This window comes from Aythya marila (genome assembly GCF_965140915.1).
Source record: "Aythya marila genome assembly, chromosome: 11".
NCBI lineage: Eukaryota > Metazoa > Chordata > Aves > Anseriformes > Anatidae > Aythya > Aythya marila.
In genome coordinates this window covers 681,436-704,625 of record NC_139052.1, presented here as the reverse complement: position 1 = coordinate 704,625, position 23,190 = coordinate 681,436, and positions in this window count along the sequence as shown.

Sequence of the window (23,190 nt, the reverse complement as noted above, 5' to 3'; positions counted from 1 at the left end):
ATAATTATTAAGGAAATATTATTGTCAACTAAACAGCTGAACTAAAGAAAAAAAAAAAAAAGGAAAGGGCAAAATGGAGTGGGAAAGGGAAAACAAAACAAAACAAGTAAAAGCTATATGGAAGTGCAATGGAGTGGAAATTACTCTCTACTTCCCACAAATGAGCAATGCTTGACCACATACTTGAAGCAGGGCCTCAACGCACGTAGCTGGTGTTCAGGAGCAGGACCGACATTTTCACAAAGAGAGCCCACTCCTTCCCTCTTCTTCCTTTTTCCACCTTTTATTGCTGAGTGTGACATCATATGGTATGGAATATCCCTTTGGTTGGTTTAGGTCAGCTGCCCTGGTGATGTTTCTTTTCTCACTTTTTTGCCCACTCCCTACCCCCTAGGAGGGTGAGAGAGTCCTGATGCTGTGCCAGCACTGTTCAGCAGCAGACAAAACACTGGTGTGATACCACTGCTGTTCTAGCTACAAGTGCAGAGCACAGTATGGTATGGGCTGCTGCAGGGAAAGTTAACATCCCAGCCAGACCCAGTACAGGCACGTCTCTAGTATGTAATTCAGCACAGTGCCCAGGATCCTACATTACTTTTTACTAAGCTGACTTTGACAGAGGAAGAACTATGTCTGCATGGCATTGCACCTGAGCTAATTAGCCCAGATAGAGGAAAAGATACTCAGACTGCAAGATGGCAATACGAATCTAGGCATGCAAATGGGTCTTTCCACATAAAAGTTCACTGTACTATTCAGCTGTATGGAATAGGGTATAGCAGTTAAGACCTAAATCTTATTCTAGTTTCCTGAATACTGTCTCAGAAAGTATGAAAAAATAACATTAAGTTGTCATGCAAATTGGCATAGGTATGGACATTTTTGGATGACATCAGATGATTCAATTTTAACATTCAGCAAGGAACACTAGTTATTCAAGTAAGGAACATAAGCATTTGAAACACAGACATAAAAATATCTATTTTAGCTATCAGAGCATCTCGAAAGAGTTGTAAAAAGTTTGTTTATATAAGTGTATATATAATAATAATATAAATAAGTATAATTAAAAATTAAAAGGTATTCCTCTAAGCTGTATTTTTTATTTTGTTCATAGAGCAGTATGAACTGTGACTATGTATATAGAGATTTGTATTTGCTTGTGAATGCATATAAATATACTTAGAGGATTACCTTATTCATATGTGTTTCAGACCAGGCATAGAAGCTTTGCAGTTGTCCATCTTTAAAGCTTTAAAGTACGTTATTACAACAAAATGTATTTCTTTAGACAGTCTAGTTCCTTAAAAGCATAAAAATAAGACACCTTCTCTGTCTTTCTGACTGGCATATCAAAGCTGACAATTTCTTTCCTGGTCTTTTTGCTGCCTGAGCTATTGTTTCAGTGAGTTGTATTATCCCTCTGAATTAACCCATACAGCTGCACAGGTATCTGCCAGAGAAGCCGGTACAGTTTTTCTGCAAAGAAAATTAGCAGTTCACCTTAGCTGTGTTTATGTTTCTGCATATGCCTTCTGCCATTACAACTACACTTTATTCTCCATGGACAGCCACAGAAACATGGCTGACTCTTCCATGTAAAAACATTCATGGAAACCACCTGCGCAACTACAGGAAGCCAGAGGTCATGATGGAATAATTTTTGTGTTTCAAATTTCTGCAGTCTGGGAAGAATATTAATGCTGGCTCCTAACAGGTGAGTAGTACTACTAGCTGAAGGGGCAATGCTGAATGCTCAGAAAACCACTCCAATATTAAAAAGGACAAACACCAACATCCCCCCAAACAAACTTCTCCACCATCCACAAAACTGCAGAAAGATACCACAGATATAAAACCAACAATGCATTCTCTCTTGAAGCATTAGAGTAATGAATGCAATTAATCCAAAGACATCATAGACAACATATAAGCAGGTACCAAAGGAGAAAAATAACATTTTTCTAAATTCTCTGCTGTAGTTCATACAGGGAACATCACATCCGCTCTGTGAAAGTTGCACACTAGAAGCAGTGACATAAAATGAAAGCAAAGGTTTCAGGATTTCCACCCTTCTTGGTTACACCTAAATGGAGAGAGCTGGGAGTGCTTCCAGTTTCATGAGAGCACACCAGTATTATCCCAGCCCCCGCAGCCATGATACTCCACTGTGCACCGCGTTCTCCTTTCCTTCCAGGCAGGAAGCCTGGTTCAGCCAGCTGGTAGAGCCAGAGCTGGAATCCCAAACCAGATAGCTTGAAGAGCAAGGCTCTACTTTGGGCTCTGACCAGCTTTGCGCAAATGGCATACAAATTCCTTAGGATAATGAGGATTTTGCCAGCTTCTTTCAGCTCTGAGACCAGGTTCAAGACTTTTTTTCATACTGAAGTGTGTGAAGTGCAGTAGGCATTGGTAGGAGAAGGAGCACTGCTGGAACCGGCAAGTTATTTAGATCCAGATCTCTGATCACAACCATATAAGACGTAAAAACAATACACCATAACATACAAATAGATCATTAGATATTGCTATTAATTTTGCTATTTTGTCTTTTGCAACACTAAATACATTAAGGAATTTTTGATAAATTTTCCGATTATATTTGTTCAGAAACGTTGGCAAAACAATCTGTACTATTAATGAGATGTTTAGTGCAAATTAATCATTAAAGTGGACAGTCTTTGCCCTGAAATGAAATTTGTTTTGCAGACTGTTTTTATTAGCACAGTCAGTCTTTGGAAATTGCAGTGTTTCTTGAAAGATCTTCAGAATTGCTTTGATTTAATTTGTTATAAATGTTGTAAGTAATTTGTTACGAAGATAGTAACACAAAGAGTTCAATTGGGCTGTAGCCCATCAACCTGCCCTTGCACATCTCAATAGGAATATATTGAGAAGGAATCTCTAACTTAGAATAGAGGTTTTTTTCTTTTTTTTTTTTTTTTTTTTTTTTTGTGTGTGTGTGTTTGTTTTTTTTTCCCAAATAAATAAATAAATACTCAGTTAAATAAACCAAAAGAAAGAAATCTAATGCAGCAATTATGGCATCTCAGGAGTGGCAACTGTGAACACATTCTGCATTGACATTTTATTCATCCACAGGTCTGCCCAACTGTAGTATGCACTGGTATTGTACATTGTATGTACATACAATATATATGTACATTGTATGTACATATGTATGCTACATACCAGTACACTGGTATGTAGCATACACTGGCTATTGTTTTATGAAGCAGTGCAGTCACATGCTATGTATGCTTCCAGTATTGCACGTATGCTAGAGTCTCCCTGCAGAAGCAGAAGTTCTTGCTTAACAGAAATACAGTTAGTCTAAACACAAAATTTGCAAGGGAATTACAAAATCAGAAGCAGCTATCAGATCCTTCTAGCATCACTGCATTGTCTGGAGCTAATTGCTACATTCCACAATTATTATTCTTTTTTTCCCCTAGATGTTTGTGTAACCCTATTTCCCGTGATGATTGTTAAGATCATTGCCTTGTTTTTAATACAGCACAGCTATTCTATGTGCACTGATGTACTCAACTCACATTCCTTTCAGACTTGACCCTTTCTTGCTTTTAGTTCATGCTTTGTGTTCCTGCATTTGACACAAGTTCATATTATCTTGTAAAATCTATCATTTAAAGTCTCTTTGGAATTTTATATACGTCAAAAAGGTCACCATGTTCCCTCTGTGCTCCATGTATTTTAGTCCTGATTTATTTTTCTCTCCCCTAGAAAAACTTATTTTTAACAAAAATAGTCCCTAATTTCTTGCAACATGGTTATTATGTATTGCAACTTGCAACTCATTATTATGCATTTTCCTGATAGTCCTCAAAGCAGTTTGTAGTTACTGCATTTCACATGTGGTCTTGTAAGTCGCTGGTATTGTGATATCAGTTTTCTGGTATTGTGATATCAGTTTTTTTTACAGGCTCTTCAGGAGGGACAGGCAGGGTAGGCGAGGTGGTGGGGTGGCGATGTATGTGAAGCAGGGGCTGGACTGTGTGGAACTTCAGGTCGGCGATGGCAAAGTTGAGAGCCTCTGGGTAAGGATCAAGGGACGAACGAATAAAGGGGATGTCGTTGTGGGAGTCTATTACAGACCGCCTGGCCAGGACGATAGCGCCGATAAATTATTCTTTACAGAACTAAGAGAGGCCTCGAGATTAACTCCCCTTGTCCTTATGGGGGACTTCAACTTGCCGGACGTCAAATGGGAGTGCCACACGGCTGACACGAGCAAGTCCAGGAGGTTCATGAAGCACCTAGATGATAACTTCTTGGTGCAGGTGCTAACGGAGCCAACTAGGAAAGGTGCCCTCCTAGACCTGTTGCTAGAAAACAGAGAGGGTCTGGTGGGAGATGTGGTGATTGGTGGCCGCCTCGGTCATAGCGACCATGAAGTGGTTGAGTTCAAAATTTATGGTGACAGAAGGAAAAGTGCCACCAAAACCTCATCCCTAGATATGGGGAAAGCGGACTTCAGGCTGCTCAGGGAACTAGTCAGCAAGGTCCCCTGGGAAACTGCTCTTGAAGGCCTCGATGTCCACCAGTGCTGGTCACTCTTTAAGCGATGCCTCCTAGAAGCACAAGATCAGGCAATTCCAAAATATCGCAAGTCAGGCAGGCGGGGCAGGAGGCCGGCATGGCTGACCAGGAAAGTTCTAATGGAGATTAGGCGGAAACAGAGAGTGTTTCGCTACTGGAAGGAGGGCCAGGCGTCATGGAAAGAACACAGGGATGCTGTTCGTGTTTGTAGGGAGAAAGTTCGAGTGGCCAAAGCACAGCTAGAGTTGAAGCTGGCTGTGTCTGTGAGAGAAAATAAAAAGGGTTTTTTTAGATATGTAAATGGAAAAAGGAGAACTAAAGAATACATAGGGCCGCTCCTTGATAGGGAAGGTCTCCTCACAGACGATGATGTAGGCAAAGCAGAGACGCTTAACGCCTTCTTTGCCTCTGTCTTCAATGCCGATGATGGGCTTCGGGACCCAGGGTGCCCTGAGCTGGAGGGCCAGGACGGTGGGGATGACAAACTCCCAACTGACCCTGAACGTGTGCGGGATTTGCTACTCCACCTGGATCCCTACAAGTCCATGGGTCCGGATGGGATTCATCCCCGGGTGCTGAAAGAGCTGGCGGATGTCATCGCGGAACCTCTTTCAATTATTTTTCAACGATCCTGGGAATTTGGAGAGGTCCCGGTAGACTGGAAGCTGGCAAATGTTGTGCCAATTTTCAAGAAGGGTCAGAAAGAAGACCCTAGCAATTACAGGCCTGTCAGTCTCACGTCAGTGCCTGGTAAAATCATGGAGAAGTTGGTTCTCGGACTTATTGAGGCGCACCTGGGGGACAAAGCAGTCATTGGTCCCAGCCAGCATGGGTTTGTGAAGGGTAGGTCCTGCCTAACTAACCTGATTTCCTTTTATGATAAGATCACCCGTATGGTGGACCAAGGGAAACCAGCTGATGTGATTTTTTTGGACTTCAGCAAGGCTTTTGACACGGTTTCCCATAGGATCCTACTGGACAAAATGTCCACCATACAGCTAAATAAAAACATCATACGATGGGTGAGCAATTGGCTAACGGGCAGGGCCCAAAGGGTTATGGTAAATGGAGCTGCGTCAGGCTGGCGGGCGGTCACCAGTGGGGTCCCTCAAGGCTCCATTTTAGGGCCGGTACTTTTCAATATTTTTATAAACGATCTGGATGTAGGAATAGAGGGTATTTTGAGCAAGTTTGCTGATGACACCAAACTTGGAGGAGTTGTGGACTCAAATGAGGGTGTAAAGGCCTTACAGAGGGATCTGGACAGGTTGGAGAGCTGGGCGATCACCAACCGCATGAAGTTCAATAAGAGCAAGTGCCGGGTCCTGCACCTGGGACGGGGAAACCCTGGCTGCATGTACAGACTGGGCGATGAGACGCTGGAGAGCAGCCTAGAAGAGAGGGATCTGGGGGTCGTGGTAGACAGCAAGTTGAATATGAGCCAGCAATGTGCCCTGGCAGCCAGGAGGGCCAATCGTGTCCTGGGGTGCATCAAGCACGGCATCGCTAGTAGGTCAAGGGAGGTGATTGTCCCGCTCTACTCTGCACTGGTGCAGCCTCACCTCGAGGACTGTGTGCAGTTCTGGGCACCACAGTATAAAAAGGACATGAAACTGTTGGAAAGTGTCCAGAGGAGGGCTACGAAGATGGTGAAAGGCCTGGAGGGGAAGACGTACGAGGAACGGCTGAGGTCACTGGGCCTGTTCAGCCTAGAGAAGAGGAGGCTGAGGGGAGACCTCATCACAGTCTACAACTTCCTCGTAAGGGGGTGTCGAGAGGCAGGAGACCTTTTCTCCATTAACACTAGTGACAGGACCCGCGGGAACGGGGTTAAGCTGAGGCAGGGGAAATTTAGGCTGGACGTCGGGAGGGGGTTCTTCACAGAGAGGGTGGTTGCACACTGGAACAGGCTCCCCAGGGAAGTGGTCACTGCACCGAGCCTGTCTGAATTTAAGAAGAGATTGGACTGTGAACTTAGGCACATGGTCTGAACTTTTGGTTAGACCTGTGCGGTGTCAAGAGTTGGACTTGATGATCCTTAAGGGTCCCTTCCAACTCAGGATATTCTATGATTCTACTTGGCAAATACTGATATACTGACACGGGTTCCTTTAAAACAAAACAACAATAAAAAAGAGGATTGGTTTCTGATTCCTTTTAACAGCTATTGTCTACAGAGTGACAGTGACTGTTTATTCTGGCCTCATATTTAACATAAAGTCCTAATAGGAACGGTGCAGTTCAGCCGAGATAAAATCCATCAGGAAGCTAGAATCACCTTATCTCATTATTCAGCTTGAGCACTACAGGACAGATTTGCCCTCAGCAGCTCAAATAACAGACCTTTAGCTATATTTGTAATAGGCCTCTCATTGTGGGCTCTAATATATTGTCTTTCTTATACTTATATTTATATAATCAAGTGTATTTATTTAACTTATGCTGCCATATGCCACCTTTCTTCTGGAAACCACTATAATTATGATCCTGTGAAAAAACAATTTCTAGGAGCCAGAGCATAAGAAAATTTCTAGATCTTCCTCTCCTGTATAGAGATAGTTCTCTGCAGATGCAATACCTGATATTTAGATGTCTACATCCACATATACATGTATATACATTGGTGTTTTCATAGGGGATGAGATTTTTATATGATTTTGTTGTTGTTGTTTGTTTGTTTTTAGTGATTTTACAAAGAAATAACTCTACATTATCAGAATTGTATTGTACTATAAACTCCAGTGCTATACTAGAAAATATAAGCTTATTGAAACTCAGTAGGTTTTAACAGGAACTTCTACCTCCCTAGAGTCAAGGAATAATGAAGATATGGCAGTAATCTCTATGATGAATTAATCGTGTATGTGGGAAGAAGGTAAACAACATACCACCTTTTATTTGGACAGCATATTGTGTATATTTTATTGCAGAACCATAAAGATACAACTCAATCTGAGTTGAGTAATATTTATAAAAGGCAAGTAAACAGCACTGGGTGTGCAGGAAGCCTATGCTCTACCAACACGCACACATGAACATTGAACCATCTAAATATACAGAACATTGCTTTTACATACTAAACCCGAGTATGCCTATACATATGTACTATCAGAAAAAGTAAAGTCCATGACTGGGGGTGCATAGTTAGCCTGGTTGAAGCGCTCCCATATCTTCCATGACTTATAACAGTCTCCATTTTCCATTCCTTTTCTTGATTACAAACACCGGAGAATTCCAGGGCTAGTCGTGGGAACAATATGTCTCGCTTTAAATTGCCAAGGAACTCAGCCTTCAGGCCTTATGTATCCTATTCTTCCCGGATCGAAGAAAAACATATCCAACTCCTTTTCAAGGCCAATAGGGCCTGGGTCAAAAGGCATGTCCAGGTCACCAGAGGGTATAACAGCAAAGGCCTGCGATGGCAGTAGCGGCGGCGGGGCGATGAGGTAGCAGAAGGACAGGTGGATGAACCCGCAGCTCCCTCACTGTCTGGCAAACCACGTGTCTGACTGTGGTCCCACACGGCTCTTTAAAGCCTCAGAGACTGCTCGCCAGGTGCCGAGCAATCCCACCACAACCTTGTCATTTTAAGTTGCAGAGTCCCACACCTTGACCTCAGTTTGGTCCCATATTTCAGGATCATAAACTGTCTGATTGTTAATAAAGAGAATAAGCTGTATGGTTGCCAGGACAATCTTTGTTCCTAAGGACGTATGACTCCCCATAATGCACAACTACTGACCAGCTATGGGCAGTTGTGTGTGAGGCTCCGCTTCTCTCAGCTTGAGCTTCCTTCCAGCTCTGGTGCCTATTTCCAGCAACTTTCTGTACGAGCTTCTTTGAGCAGTTTGCTGAGTTTGTCCGAACCTATTTTCATGACATGATCAATGTCCCCGTTCCTGTCCTGGTCCCTGTTCTGCTAGCCTGTCCCTATTCATTCCTTCTTTCTACTTCTTTATTGGTAACATAACTTCATTATATAGTGTTGCCTTCTTTTTTCATCACAAGGACAGGCTCTCCCCTTATACCCTTCACCCCACAGCAGTCCTTTTCAAACACCTTTTCATTGGTCACACAACTTTGCCTGGCAACAGCAACCACCCAGCAACTTCCATGCCTTGACGGCTGGAGAACAAGCAACCCCAGACAGCATGGCGTCTCCTGAATCACCCTTCTTTGTTCCCTTTAAACTCTTTGCATTCCTGATGGCCTCATCGTTAAGAGTCTGATGTTATCACCAACCATGGGGCTTGTCGACCCCCATGGCCACACTCCCATATCTCCCCCTTCTTTATTAATACCAACCATCTTCTTGACACGAATTATTACTCCATATATCACAATTCTGACCCAGATGGTTTCCCTTCATGTACCAGAGGTTTTTAAAGGGCTGTGTTGGCTTGTTAACTGTAATTTGCATAGTTACAAGGCCCAGGAAAATATGTGACAGGATGTCTAACTTCAGCTAATTAACTGCACTGCAGTAACTGCCACTTAATATACTTTTTTTTTTTTTAAGTTTAGATCCGCACATTCTCACACCTCCCACCCCCTGCCCTTTTTTTTTTTTTTTTTTTAAACAAGGAACAACAGCTTTAGTCATGACTTAGAGTCATAGTCATCTCCAAGAGTTGCATGTAAACTTGAACACATAGTCACCCTAGGAAATTTCACAATGTGAAAAGCTTAAGATATCTCCCCTATAAAATCTCTACACTGTTATAAAAGCCAAAAGTCATTTGCACTTATCAAAACAGAATGTATTCAAGTAAGCGGTCAAGCAGGCAAAACAGCGCTGGGCAGCCAGGGAGTCTCTTGCTCCACCAACGGCGCACACCTCACCCCCACCAGAGTCCCCTTTTATTGTCTAGTGGTCCCGGGTTGAGTGGCACACCCCGGTTTCTTCTGCAGTTGCGCTAGGGGGTCGTCACGTTCTCTCTGGTGGTCACGGGGATGAAGGTCATAGTCTTCCTCTGCGTTGTGGACTGATCGTCCTTTCCTTATTTGGGCATTTCAGTTACTGCAATTGTTATCTTTTAGCAGGTAGTTATCACAATTGTCTGCTCAACAGGATGTGGTGGTTAGAGATAATCAAGTTACACAGGTTAAACAGCTTATCCAGTTACCCTCACCGGTTTGATAGACAAATCCTTTATACAGTCTTTATTACAACACAGTCACTGCTCAAGGAATAGAGTGATGAACATTCTGAACCCAGCTAGCTTTTGTACTACTCCTTCCTACCTCTCAGCACTGCTGACCCGCTCGGACTTGACCTCACTCGGTTGCCCTCTAGTGACTCAGTCTTAGGGCACTGGCTTTCAGAGCCACGAATACACGTGTACGTGAGCACCAGTAAATCAGGAGGTCAGAGTGATGTTGTTGGTTTATCTTTTCTGGCTCCCTTCTCCCCTACCTTTCCAAGTGTTCTAATTAAAATACACATCAAAAAAGAATAATTAGCAGGTGTTTAGATTTTGGTTTTAGTACTTTCAGTCTTCATCCTTGGTGTTACTTAGCTGATAGCTGAGTTTGCTGAGTGATCATATTTATTCATATTGCACTATTGACATGTCAGAATCCTGCCTACTGGCAGGTGCTGTAGGATCATAATTTTCCATTTACTATAAATATATTGAGGAAAAAACACCACCTGAATGGTTGGCAACTGCCCTCTGAAGGACTCATGGCTATGTACAACATAATATAGAGCAGCTCTCAGTAAGAGAGGAATCAGCTTTGCAACACCTGTCAGATCTTCAGGAATTAAGAGCCCACTGTACTGGGTTTGGCTGGGATGCTAACTTTCTCTGCAGCAGCCCATACAGTGTTGCGCTGTGCGCTTGTAGCTAGAACAGCAGTGGTATCACACCAGGACTGTGTCTGCTGCTGAGCAGTGCTGGCACAGCATCAGGACTCTCTCTAACCTGTGGTGGGCAAAAAGGTGAGAAAAGAAACATCACCAGGGCAGCTGACCTAAACCAACCAAAGGGATATTCCATACCATATGATGTCACACTCAGCAATAAAAGGTGGAAACAGGAAGAGGGTAGGGGTGAGCTCTCGTTGTGAAAACGTCGGTCCTCTCAAACACCAGCTACATGCATTGAGGCCCTGCTTCAAGGATGTGGTCAAGCATTACTCTTTTGTGGGAAGTAGAGAGTAAATTTTTTTCCCTCTGCACTTCCACATAGCCTTTATTATTATTTTTTTTTTCTTTTCCCTTCCCTCCTCTCTCCCCCCCCCCCCTTTTTTTTTTCCCTTAAGTTAAATTGTTTAATTAATAATAATCTTTCCTTAATATTTTTTTCCTTTAATTAAATTATCCTTATCTCAACCCATGAGTTATTTTTTTCCTTTACTACTTCCCCTCCTCATCTAAGGAGGGGGAATAAGAGTACGGTTGTGGTGTTTAGCTGCCTAGCACGGTAAAACCACCACACCCACAGCAATCAAGTTCTGAACCTCACTAGGGTCTCTGGACAGTGTTTTAGGAGTGATCATTATTGATTAACAATAATAGCCAGAAGGAAAAGGAAAAACTGCAGAAGAAAATCAATTATTCACTCAGTGAAGAGTCTGATTTGGGACTGTACAACACCAATAGAGACTTAGATGCTTCTGATTAGTGTGAGGTCGCATCACCTCTTTTGCAATTGGTCTTAATGAAAATATTACAATGGAATCTTATTTTTATATATTTTTTTTTAATCAGTGTTGGTAATGAATGGTATGTGGGATTTTCTGTGGGTGCTATCTGCTAGTTCCTGAAGGAACAAATATTTTGCATTCTGCCTTTGCTAAGGAAATGCTTCTTTGATTTTTCTGTTTTGCAAAACTACTGTGTGAGAGCTCAGATTGCTGTGTCATCCACACTGCACAAATTGTTTGTAGCCATATTGGACCTCAACATGAGCATGTGAGTATTTTTCAAACGTCACAATAAGTTGCCATCTTAAGAATTAATATTAAACACCTTGTACCTTATGGAGAGAGAGAGAGAGAGAGAGAGAGAGAGAGAGAGAGAGAGAGAGACATAAGAGAGAGCCCGTATAGATTTTAACTAGATACTGCTTGAATTGCTAGAGAGTACTGTGCTGTAAGCATCTTTAGTGGCTGCAGATAATAGATATTCATGCAGTTAAAACGCATATCTCTCTCCACAAACCCAGCTTAATTAGGTTTGCTACAATTTTCTATGATAATTTAGTTCTGCCTTTGTCGTTTGGCTGGCAGACTGTCCCTGGAAACTTCTTACAGAAATTCCCATTGACTACAATGATTCTCAGTTAGGGCGAAACTGATCACTGTTGCCTTCCCTGCTGTTGAAGTCAATCAACAAGCCATACATAACTCTCTGAAAATATTAAAAAAAAATAATCAGTAGGGTCAGAAAATCTGAAAACTGGCTGTTTGACACCAAAAACATAATGATAATGTAACTAGTTCTGCCAGGACTTGCACAGCATAACAAATTAATCCCTCCGCATCCACTGAATCACTTTGCCAACTTTTTTTTCTATTAGTTTCCTCTTTATAAATCAACAGTGAAAGATCACTTCCCAGCTAGAAGGTATTCAGTCAAACACCAATACACCATCAGCAGCAACTGGTCAAAAATGGCAAAAAAAAACAACTTTTTTTTTTCCTCCTTGTTCTCCTCATCAGATATGAAACTTCTGCTCTCTCCCTAGGACCTATTATATTTCCATTTTAATGAGTGTTTCTTCTCCTGTATATGGGATGAATGAAACACATTTCTTTCCTCAATTTTTACTCTCCTGTGTTCATGAAATGATGTGATCTCTCCTCTCTGTCCTTCAGAACTGTCTCAAACTCATATTTTATATAGAACCCTCTTATGCCTCGGTCAACAGGGCTGAGTTTGATTCAGCCAGCTTGAGTTTCAGTCACAAGGACTTCTGTTCTTACACTGCCCTTCCTTATGTGTAATTCACACTAAATTGGAACTCCAGGGTGATTTAAGCTGGGTAAAATTCCTTGTAAAACTGTCAGGTTGCTTATGTGCGATGCACAGCCCTACTCTGCTCATTCAGCTGTTATTCAGGTCTGGGTTCAATGCTGCTCAAGCCTTTTGCCAACGCAGAGACTGCAGAGCCTTCAATAAAACAAATAAGCAGTAGGAATAGCATTCTCAGGTTCCCCTGTGAATTTGTACCCTGCCTGTTCCTGTTGCCTCACTTCCCTCTTCCCTAGCAGTTTCCCACTGTGCTTTCTGTAGCATCCCCCCAGCCAAAGGGCAAAGTGCTCTGCAGCTTCTCTTGGGACACACAAATGCCAGGTGGTAACTGCCTGGTTGCAGCCACGCAGAACCTGCAGTGTCTGAATGCTGCCAGCCTCTCCTGGAGGGGACATTCACTTGAATCCCCTCCTCCCATTTTGCTGCTGATTTTCAGGACCTGTAGAAGAATGTAATGACCTCTGAGACTTTGACACTACTTCAGAGTTGATTAAAACTGACCACCAGCAAATTCAAAAGTTATCAGGGACAGATGGGCACCAGGCACACTACAGTAATTTCTATTCAGGTTACACAGTACCTCAGTTCAGATCGTGTTCTGAACAATTTCTTTACAGTCTTGCTGTTTGGCTGCTGTAGCTCACATTAAACCTGTCTTCTGTGCATTTGTTTCATCAGTGTACATTTACCTCGACTTACTGAATAGAACCTTTCTGCTTTAGTTTTCAGATTAGATACTCCATAACATTAGGGCAACAAAGTACTTCTACACAAAGCAAAAATGTCACCTGTATTTTCAAAAGAATGCATCTTTCCAGTATCAAAACACTGACTGAAGAAAAGGAATTACCTTATATAAACACAAATTAGTACTGCATTAGTTTATATTTGAGGAAAACACTGAGATATATCAAAAAAATCAATAAACTTAATGAATAGGAAGAGCAAAATACAACTTAGAGATCAGGAAATCCTTAAAGAAAGATATGGAAAACACAGCTATTGCAGAGTGACTGTGAATTCCATTTCAGCATCTCAAACTAAATAATGTCAAAGAGAAAAATGGCATGCTAATTATTTTTTCATTCTGTCTACACGGGTTCTACACATTCTAATAACAACTGGAAGGACCATGGACTAAATTGCACACATTTTCTTCATTTAAATGTTACCTGATGAATAGGACTATTATAGGGATTATGTCTCTTAATGACAAAGCTAATCTCCTGTGTAATAGCTGATGGCGATCACTGCTTGTGTTATTCAAAGTAAAAATGAATTTTTCTGTATGCTCAACTTCAAAGGATTTCATTTGACTAAAAGAAAGGGAAGGAAATATAAAGGAGGAGACAAGAGCATGAACCCTGGATTGAAAAGGAGGATAAACTGATTATTTCCATGTTTTGTGCAATCCAAACTTGTTAGAAAAACATGAAGCATCATATATTAACTGATTGATTTGAGAGGAATATAAAAATGCTCGAGTTTCACATTGTGCAGATGGACAAGTGCAAAGCTTTCAGTAATGACAGCTCATGGAAATAAAATAAAAATATCACAAATCCAGACACCTAGTCAAGACTGCTGAATTGCCATTGTTAGGAGCTGATAATACCACAGGATTTATTTTTAATTTGAAAAAATACCATTTTCTGTCCACAGCAAGCTACATTCAGAGGAATAGCATATTATGTAAAGTGTTATGATTCATACCTGCCCCCTCTCTCCACTGGTATCACTCTTTACTGTGGGTAACGTACCTCACAACTGATTTATCTTTAGCTGAGAACAAGAGTGCTGCATATTTGCAGCCTTTAGAGACCTGGAAAGAAGAGTCTGAGGGACTCCCTGACTTGGGAAAGTGCATGCAAGCCAGGAAAACAATGCAGGCCTGGAGCCGCACCTGTTTTCTCTGAGGACATCATCAGTTATAGATGCAGAAGTCTTTAACACAGAGTAAAGAAATACAGTAAATAAATAAAACAATTAAATACAGCTGTCTGCATTTTGGCCAATTTCTTTCCTGAGTTAGGATAAAAACTCCTTGCAAATTGAGACCTTGCAAGGGAGGGGAGGGGAAAGGGAGTGCAAGTGCAAGTGCAAGTGCAAGTGCAAGTGGACTAAGTGGGATTTTATAAAATATCATCTCTCTCAGTCTTAAAACGTCTAAAATGAAAATCTGTTGCAGGGACATCATAAAAATAAAGCTGATAATGTGCTCCCCTAGGAAGAAGGAGCACATGCTGCTCCCTGGTACCCAGAAGCCATTATTTATACTGAGAATAAAAACAACTTCCACAGTAAGATGCATCTCCAACTTCCAGAGCTGATTTAGAGCTATTGGGGAAACTTTCAAAATAGGCATGGCTTAGCATGTAATTAGTGTATGGGAAATGCCTCTACTGAAACCTTCTTCTGTTTGATCATTTACCTCCTCACCCAGGAGGACTCGCATCTACTCCCCCAGCCCTGCAGTGCCCTGTTCAGTCACGCTGTTATCAAAGCACAGCAATCAATTGTGTCTCAATACAGGAGACCATCAATAAGCATCAGGGAACAACTCATCATTACACAGATATAAATACATATTCCAGTTCACTTTTTTCTTTCTTTTTTTCTCTAAACTGTCATCTAACCACCACAAAAAAAAAAAAAAAAAAAAAAAAGCCCAATGGCCCAATAAAATTCCTCAGTAGATACCAAAATTGTAAAATTCCTATGAACCAACTTGCACACAATAAAAATAAACAATAACAACAAAAAGTAATTAAATTCAAATGTGATGAACAAACACACATACTCCTGTGTTAAATAGACATTGAGGGACTGACCTATAAACTGAATATTCTTCCTAAAACTTGAAATGCATTTTCAGGTGTTGTAATCAAGCTTTAGGATCAACATGGTATTGTAATTAATTGTCTAATAATTCTTCATTGAATACCATGTCTCGTTTTTTTTTCTCCTGTACCACATTAAATAATCAGCTGTACTAAAAATGGTGAGAGGAAAAGAAGTTTAAATTCAGAGCCCAGCCTTCCTGGAGATGGGGCAAAACCTCACACAATCACAAAGCCCAGTTAACACAGCACCTAGGGACCACTATGAAAAGACAAATAAACCCTTGCAGAACTGCAGCCCCACCTGATTCCTAGGATGCAACTGTCTTTCCTATCACTTGCCCTTTGACTGTCAGAACTTTTCTCACAAGAAGGCTAGGACCTGGAGTGGGGAAGAGTACCGCTCTCACTTTATCTCCTTCCCACATTGTTCATCCTCAGTATTCAAGGACAGGGAGGAGATGTGCTTTGCTGCGCTAACAATAGCCTTATTTTCTAAAAGAAGGTAGAACTAGACATCTATAAAAATACCAATAAAACTAACCAGGAATCCTTTCCAAGATATTTTAAAAGAAGAAGAAAAATTAAAAATTGCAATCATACTCACCATAACATGATTACACTTCAGTACAAGACAGTATTACTAGCACAGCACTTTTTGGTGGTTTATGAGAATTTTCTGCAATATGAAGTTCTTTAAAATTAAATTGCACTTCAAAGTTTCATTTACACACTGTAAAAATGATATAGTTAAGTTTTCAACAGGGAATGAATTATTCATTAAAGAAGATAATGGTGTTAAACTCGTCCAAGGAGCTATAACATTAGCATAAAGAATGCCTTATGTCACATTTATTTTTAAAAACAGAAAACATACAACACAAAAGATATTGAACCATGGATTTGTTTTTTGGTTACATTAAACAAAAAGCAATTATTCTTACAGCAACCTTTTCATAGCATTTTAATCATTCTGGTAGGTATTTTACAAGCCATTTGATCTGAATTATTAATTGCATCAGGATAGGCTGGGTAGAACATGCTTCTATTCTAGATTTATTATCTTTGCTTTTGATTTTTTGATTTTTTTTTTGCAGAGATTCAAAAGAGAGAAATGCTTAAAAATAAATAAAAACTTTTTTTTTTTTCTTTTCCTCCTTTACTTCTCAGTGAAGTAGAAAAAACAGGTGTAAGAATACACTACCCCCTCACTTTTATTTATTTATTTAAGACTACTTACAGTAAGTTTAGCAAGGTAGGGGATTCCAGAAGTTCTGGAGAGGTGAAATAACTGAAATAAAAAAATTGTCTCCAAAAATAGGTAGCTTAAATAAATACAGTAACCTTTATGCCCATATATATCAGTAAGGAGTCACTGAGATATCAAATCAGTGAAAGTTGTGAAAGAGTTGCTCTTGAATTCAGTCTCCAGTAAATTGCATTTACTGATAGAGCACAATTCTTAGTCAGCTCCCCTGACATACATTCTGTAAAACAGACTCATTTCAGTTATTTTTTAGTCTTTTAAAACATATTATTAAATTATCTGGGTAAATATATTTAAGGCTGATAATGAGAGAACTGCGTATTCTCTGAAACCACCCATCTTGGCTTACTCATTCCTGCTAGTTTGCAAAATAGCTACTTAATCAGTTTTCCAACAGAATTTAATGAGCAGTTTTTACACCTGCTTTGCAGTTAAAACTACTTTTAGAGGTCTTTTACTTGTTTCTTATAACTCGTTTTACAATTCATTTAAGGTCAAACCAAAGGCAGGTTTTTCTGTCAGGGAAACAAATTGTTTCGCTGGAAAGATTAGGGCAATGACTGCAGCAGTCAGAGGGGTTCTGCTTACATTTACTTATTTGCATTTGTTTATTACTTACATTTACTTTGCTTTACCTATTCAACAGTTATACCAATCTCTGCAGATTTAGGAAAAAGCTGAGATAATGCTGCTTCTGCACAATTAACGAGACAAACTCATAAAAAGGCTACCAATGAATAACCATGTAAAATACTGGCTTTACTCTAAGGAATGAGGGATTTGGATGTCATCTTTCCTGAAGGCAGGCTATTGCAATGCCTAATTCAGTCTTGCAGTTCATCTCACAGTCAGGAATGGATATTTCCTCCCAAACCCTTTGTAGGGGTGGTCTAGTTGCACTCACTCTTGGAGCGCAAAGTGATTGGTCTAGCTGAGCTCCTTTCCAGGCTGAGTTCCTAAGGCTTGCCTCACCCTTTAAGTCCTTCTCAGAAGGTTGGGAAGGTTGTCCCTTCATTCCCAGGTTCCATCTGTAAAGTTTACATAGCTGCTCCTTTGCAAGCCACAGCGTACAGGGCAATAAAACCCAGTATCCTTCCAGCAATGAAGAAAAATTGGTGCCATGGAAGAATGTCTTCTGTACTCACTGTGGCATAAGCCCAGGGCCTATGGAAATGACACTGGGAATGAAACCAGGAGTAACCACAAAGTAGTGCTTCATTCTGACCATCTGTAACTCAGGGGCAAAATTCCTTCCTTGCCACAAAACCACTCTGTAAAGCTCCTTATTTATTTTAGACACATTCCAGATCCTGAAGCTCTAAGAGCAACCTCAAAAACATGAATTGCATGTAAACTCATTCAGCTTACTCCTCCACAGCCTGCAAACTGCTTGAAATGATAGCCCTGGGAAGCAGAAAATAGTCCATTTTTCTCTAATGTTTGTTAACTGAAACCCTGAGGTTGTGTCAACCCCCCCCCCCCCCCAATGTTAACGCGTTCAATGCTGATTATATTGAGGAAACATTTGGCCTGTGTGCTTACCCCTACAGTCTATGACAGCTTGGGACCCCCGATACCAACATCCCCACCCTGCACACACACTAATCCTCTCTCCCCTTAGCAGTTTTTCAGACATAGTAATTAATTGCAAATGACTGAGACACACTGACATCAAAAATGAGGAAGAATAAAAGCATTTCTATTTAGCAGCTCACAAAACAGCACTGTGACAACTGCAGTATACTCTTCCTCATTTAATTAAGAACTTCATCCATTTACAGAAATCTGCTACACAATTTCAAAGGCAGCATCAAACAATGAAATCTAAGTCTGCTTATCTCTTGGAGAGTACAGACCTTCCCCACAATAAATAATGAATGCTCCAGTACCTCCAAATGAACCCCAGGTGTTTCTGCCCAGCCTTCAGTTACTGCTATTCCTCCTAAGTAATTACCACTCAGAGACATCTTCAATCAGGTATTTTAGCAGTATTAAGGGTGTTATGTGAATCCTAATTCCACAGAAATTTCCACGGGTTGGAACAGACATTAGATCAGGCACTAAACATGCACATTTGGGACTGTGTTATGACATAAAAAACTGTTCCATGTTGGATGGGAAGTAAGACACAAATAACATATGATGGGAGAATTTAATATTTCTTTTCCTGGAAGTTCAATATGTTGAGAGAAAGTAATAATAAAAGTGTGTGATATCAGAGTCAGGCATATAGCAATCTGAGTAATACAGATGCTAGCTGAAATTATGAAGAGATAGCAATAATGGATAGAACACTGACAGTAGATAATACCTCTGTGTTTCTAGATACATACCAATGACAGCTGGTTTTCAGAGGCAGGGACCTTGATAATTCCCTACCTTATTGACTTCTGTTCTATTATACAAAATTACGGCTGTTTAGATACAATCCTCATATCTGATGGATAGCGATGCTATGGAATAAGAGTCACTCACTCCTCTGCTATGGAATGACTGTACAGATTCATAATCCGAAATTTATCTCAGTTGAAAAAACTATCACACACACACAAGCCTGCAGGATCATGAAAAAAGTACTTCAGACTTCTACTAAGGTTTTGGGGCCTAAATTTCTGAAACCATGGTAACTTTGGGCATAAATAGCTGTGTGGGTGCAATTTATTTCACTTAGATCACTCTTGCACATCCAAAAACTATGACCTTTACACTGAAGTTTCTCAAAGGCAAATGAAACAGTGACTATACTCTGTGTAGTAGCTCACAATACAGAGCTCAGGTAGCACTAGGTAACAGCTAGAAAGATTTATAGGCTAAGGTAAGATAAACATCTTTTAAATACTTTCAGATCAGATTTACTTTAAGCTACCCAAACCTCTCTTGGCTGAAAATCTGGTTGCTCTGTGAAAATTTCTGACAATAGCAGAACCCAAAATAACTGGAGAATAACTCATCTCATCGTACTGTATAACAATAAGAAAGAAAAGCAAAAGGGAAAAAAATCATAAGACCATACAAAACTACATGGAGATGGCATACATACATACATGTGTATATATATATACACACATGTATTTATATATATCTATCACTTGAATATGCATGGACACATGGTTTCTTCTTCTTTCCTTCCCAACATTTAATAGTTTCTCATTCAATTTTCAACTCCTCCGATTATAAGTGTAACAGGTAGAATGGAAAAAGAGAGAAAAGAGATAGGTCAGTTTAATTAACACAGAAGCAGCAGAGGTTTATTTTGGTACTCCAGTCTCTTCTGAAGAGACAATGCTCTCACTATCAGGCCCTATTAAAAATTCATTTACTTCATATTCCCTCATAATACTTTCCTTAAGGAAAGGAATGAATCACAGTGCATATTTTGTGAATGATTTATGAAGTGGCACTACAGATGTACAACCTGAATCACAGGTTCCTGTGGAACTGCAGCACTACTTCTCATATATGGACCTTAAAGAGGTTAAAAACATTTTTTCCTCTTATTATTTGACACCAAGTGAGGGCCCTTTAACATTTCTCAGGTACTTCCAGACCTCAGCACTTCAAGCATCAGAACCTTTCTCCCTCCAGCCCTGAGGAGGGACCCCCAGTTTCACTATCTACCTTTGACTGGAAGCAATGGGTTTAGAGAGAGGTAAGGTAGACTTCTGATGTCTCACAAATAGATCTTAATGCACTTTGATATCAGAATTCTCCATCCACACAGATAGCTATTTATTTATTATTTATTTATTATTTATTTTGAGGCTAACCAAATCATCCTGATGAAACAGAAAAAGCAGCAAGAAGCAAATGAGGTGGCACATGATAGGAGAAAAACATGCATTTTCCTAAAGAAATGTCACTAAATGGTCTTCTTTCCAGGCATATACAATTCAAAATGGGTTTTCTGTTTTAGGGGCATATTGAGCTCACCTTGCTGAACTCCTGGTCCCAAGCCATACAAATAGATAAATGAATAAAGCTTATGCCAATGTAAATGTCCAGTAATATTTGTCCTTGTACACTTCCTTTTTTCTTTTCTGCATATACCATTTTTTCACTTTATACATTCTTTAAAAGCATGCTGCTGTGATTCTTCCAAGCATCAGAATATACTATAAAACATATTACATATAAAATATGGGTAGAGGAAAACAAACATTTATCAGCAGTATCTGATCTTATGTGATAGGTAAGGAGGCAGCAGATATATTTGATACACTGCTCTGTCTGAAGCAATAAAAAGCGCTATCGAATAGCTGGTGCCAGTTTGCATTCTGGGGATGCACCCCCAGAAGCAGCATCCTAAACACGAACTTATTTCTACAGTCTTTGCAAATCACTTTTTGTTCTCAAGATGTACATGCCAATTTCAGTCAAAATGTTTTCTTGCTGGCCATGGATTTACTAAAAACAAAACAAAACAAAATAAAACAAGCAAAAAAACACAACACTATTGATACATGCTTCCTTTGCAGTGTTTGTTCTTAAAGTCAAAGGGACAAAGAATACTACCATATAAACTCTAGATAAACATTGCAAGAATCAATTCCACATCATACAAATAATGCAATTACTTTCAAAATTGTAAAAATGTAGGTGATTTGTCAGTATCTAGAAGAACTTGGTAAAGTGAGGTGCCAATGGGTCTTCCTAGTGGGTTTCACAGAAGTTTCAGAAATACATGTATGGTGCTTTTGGTCACAAGCTACAAAAATGACAAGAGTAATAAAAGCACACTTCTTAACAGCTTATGCTTTGATAGTGCATCTCGACGTGCTGTCTCCTTGAGCATTGTCATTTCAGAGATGACCTTCTGTTATGAAACCAGGGAGCTGCACAAAGTTCAGCCCCCTAAGGACCACTGGAGATTAGCAGGTATGAAGGTGAACAGTCCACAAGCTGACTCCTCCTCTCGTTTATTAAGGATAAGCAAGTTCCCAGGAAAAATTATTTGAGAAGTATGTATCAGAGAGAGAACAATCACAGAAGTGATTTATTGCTACTGGGAATTACTGAGCTGATTGAATTCAGTCTTCCCTACCTTTTATTTTTATATATAAGTTTTCATTCTTGAAGGCAAGAGAGGGTAGAGAGAAACAGGTGTTGACAGAAAAAATGAACAGAGATTGAATAGAGTGTGAATACAGGAGAAGTAATCAAAAATATGCACACACACACATGTTGGTTCACCGACTGGAGAGTCAGGGAGTAATCAGCAAGACTCGCTCACCCTTTAATAGTCCTATATGGCCAGTACGAAAGTCTAATGGCGAGTGGAGGCTAACAGTGGACTATCGAGGCCTGAATGAAGTCACGCCACCACTGAGTGCTGCAGTGCCGGACATGCTAGAACTTCAGTACGAACTAGAGTCAAAGGCAGCCAAGTGGTAAGCCACAATTGATATTGCTAATGCATTTTTCTCCATCCCTTTGGCAGCAGCATGCAGGCCGCAGTTTGCTTTCACTTGGAGGGGCATCCAGTACACCTGGAATCGGCTGACCCAGGGGTGGAAACACAGCCCTACCATTTGCCATGGACTGATCCAGTCTGCACAGGAGCAAGGGGGAGCTCCTGAGCACCTTCAGTACATTGACGACATCCTCGTGTGGGGCAACACAGCAGAAGAAGTTTTTGAGAAAGGGAAGAAAATAATCCAAATTCTCCTGAAAGCTGGTTTTGCCATTAAAAAGAGCAAGGTCAAGGGGCCTACACAGGAAATCCAGTTCTTGGGGGTAGAATGGCAGGATGGACGTCGCCATATTCCAATGGATGTGATCAATAAAATAACAGCAATGTCTCTGCCAACTAGCAAAAAGGAAACGCAAGCTTTCCTAGGCCTCGTGGGATTCTGGAAAATGCATATGCCAGGCTATAGTCAGCTTGTGAGTCCTCTATATCGAGTGACTCGAAAGAGAAACTATTTTGAGTGGGGCCCTGAGCAACAACAGGCATTTGAACAAATCAAACAAGAAATAGCTCGTGCAGTAGCCCTTGGGCCTGTCCGTACTGGACCAGCTGTGCAAAATATACTGTACACTGCAGCTGGGGAGCATGGCCTCACCTGGAGCCTTTGGCAGAAAACCCCAGAAGAAACTCGAGGTCGACCTCTGGGCTTCTGGAGTTGGAGCTATCGAGGATCAGAAGCGAATTACACCCCAACTGAAAAAGAAATACTCACAGCATATGAGGGTGTTCGAGCTGCTTCAGAAGTTGTGGGTACAGAGGCACAGCTCCTCTTGGCACCGCGGCTACCTGTGTTACATTGGATGTTCAAAGAGAAAATTCCCACTACACACCATGCAACTGATGCTACATGGAGTAAGTGGATAGTGTTAATTACACAGCAGGCTCGAATGGGAAAACCCAATCGCCCAGGAATCCTGGAAGAGATTATGGACTGGCCAGAAGGCAGAGATTTTGGAGTGCCAACAGAAGAGGTAACCCGTGCTGAAGAGGCACCACCATACAATGAGTTGCCAGAAGACAGAAAGCAGTATGCGTTGTTTACTGACGGATCCTGTCGTGTGATAGGGAGCCATCG